We start from the raw sequence: 2,500 nt of genomic DNA, 5'->3' as shown, positions 1-2,500 counted from the left end.
GCCTCCAACTGACAGATTTTCAACTGATCCATCTTCAAGTTGAACATGAGTTCTTTAATCATTTGTGAGACGTGCTGACAAAATGAGTTACTTTTCACAATCCACAAATGAAGATATTCGCCAAAAATCGACACTAGGGTCAAATTTGTAGATTTTCTGTTTATGCCATATTTTTTCAATATAACATGATTTTTATCATTTCATACTTCTAAACTGAAAATCCTTCACCAATAAGCGTGATGTATCTATTTCAATAAGACTTGATTCCAAGAAACAACTCATTTTGTCAGCACCCTTCACATTTCATACAAATGCATTGTACAAACTAAACCTATACATTTGACGTGTCTGGGTCAACAGAGTTAAAATCGGAAAAGTAACTCATTTAGTCAGCACCCCTTAACCCCTTCGCTGCCAGGACCAACGCAGTCTGGAACTATTTGGTAGGGGGTTACAGAACAATTCTGGCAGTGAAAGGGTTAATAGGATCTTGTATTGACTCAAAAACTTCACAAGGACTGCCATTGTCAGCAAAATATGATAATATTTCGTTTTAGAATCTGTCCCCGTTGTTTTGTGCACCCCGCATAATTTAACAAAATTTGATCATTATTTGCATAATTTCTGATCATTTTCCAGTATCATTCTTTGTTCAAATTAACAGAATCGCATGATTTCACATTTTTGGGCTCAGTTTGCATAATTTTAGAGTTTTTCTTGTAAAAAACGACGGAGACAGTATAAACCACCCTACCAAAGTCTGAGGTCAAATAAATAGTTACACTTTTCTCCGTTGTGTGCAGAAGGCCAGAGTAAAATTCCTGAGAGGGGAAGTAATTCTGTCCCGAGCATCTCGGTCTGTCTGCTTGGATTCTACTATTTCCTGCTCAAACCTGGTCGGCCCAGACAGGATGTGTCGAAGTACCCTACCTCCAAAATGTCCCGACCTCAATGCTTTCTTGTCCTTTCTCCATTTGTTTAAACATTGAAGAGGGTGACTTCTTCGTAAGCTTTTAGTTTAGTTTTAGTAGAGGTTTTATGGCGCTTGCAACTGCATAAGGTCATAATATGAGCGCCAGAAGATTAGATGTGTTACAAGAGAGTAACAAACATAAAAAGAAGAAGGGGAGATAAGGACGATAGATGTTTGATATAAAAGAAGAAGCAAACCACACCAGAGCACCCTCGAACCACCCACCTTCTTAAGCTTACTCTTTGATATGAAATGTTTTCAATGTTATACCAAATGGAGATAGGACAAGAAAGCACTGAGGTCGAGATGTGGTGTGTCAGTTGGGGACGGGGGGGGGGGGGTAAATATCTACAGTTGCAGCCTCAGAGACCACCCGAGGAGAACAATACAACATAACAACGCAGTAGTTTGTTCCTGGCAAAAAGATATTATAAATCCGCATACAGGAAAAAAAGGCTAAAACAGCACCTGGACATGGATGGCTGGTGCCTCTATAAATAAATCATTGATGGTCTGGTCTGGTCCTCCACGCCTACTTACTTAGACTTACAGTGCGTTCACTTCAAACCCTGGGACGAGCGACAGTCGTTCTAATTATGGCATCGGCCGATCGACCAAATTAATGTACCAAAAATTCTCTTATCCCTCATTTGCGTTCAGACCAAAGCAACGACGACGGCTGAGTGTTAGTCCAGTTGTGTAAGACGGGGTGCCCACTACGGCTGGATCGGACCGATCGCCCGACTCGATCGCCTGAAACTAGAAACAAACACGTTTGTTTTTTAGGTGACCGAGTTGGGAGATCGGCGGCGATCTCCCTCCGAAGTGAGCACCCCGTTTAGGGGTTAGAACGACTGTTGCTTGTCCGAGAGTTTGGTGTGAACGCGCGGTTTGAGACTCCCACGTCTTGAAACGTATGAGGAGAGAATCAGAGATGACCTGGAAGATCAGCTGTCAGCAGCCTTGGGTTAGGATATCACCCTACTTCATGCCCACACTACAGTCAGTTTCCAGATCATCTCTAGTGGTTCCCTAACTCTTTTCCCATCAATTTTGCAATACACAACCTGATCTTTTCTTTTATTCTTTTTTTTTTTTAATATCGGGTTTAGGAGTCGTAGGATTTGGCCGAGCCATCGCATTCTTCTTTTGTATATTTGACGGCACATCTTTGTAGGGATCTTTCTGTTACTTCTTAATTTCTAATGAAGTTTTTCAAGCTACATCGTCTTTGTTCTGTCAAACTGTGACAAATGTGTGACGACTCGGTGGAATCAGGCGTTCGTCAATTTTTGGGCATGTAGAGTTATTGCATGGAATCATCTGGAAGCTTATTCATTTGCCTTGCTTTTAGTTTAATAAATACTCATCTATCATGAATAAAGGTCAAGATATTTGCAATTGAAGGAGATGGGGTTGTCGGGTTTCAAAGTAAAAATTTGAGAGAAAATGATCGACAAAGTTTGGTAACTTCAGTAGCATAAGAGTGTTTGAAAACTAAAAATCTCTCTCTCTCTCTCTCTCTCT

This window comes from Aplysia californica, unplaced genomic scaffold, assembly GCF_000002075.1.
Source record: "Aplysia californica isolate F4 #8 unplaced genomic scaffold, AplCal3.0 scaffold00669, whole genome shotgun sequence".
NCBI classification, from domain to species: domain Eukaryota; kingdom Metazoa; phylum Mollusca; class Gastropoda; order Aplysiida; family Aplysiidae; genus Aplysia; species Aplysia californica.
The sequence above is the reverse complement of the archived record's forward strand: the minus strand, read 5'-3'. Positions refer to the sequence as shown.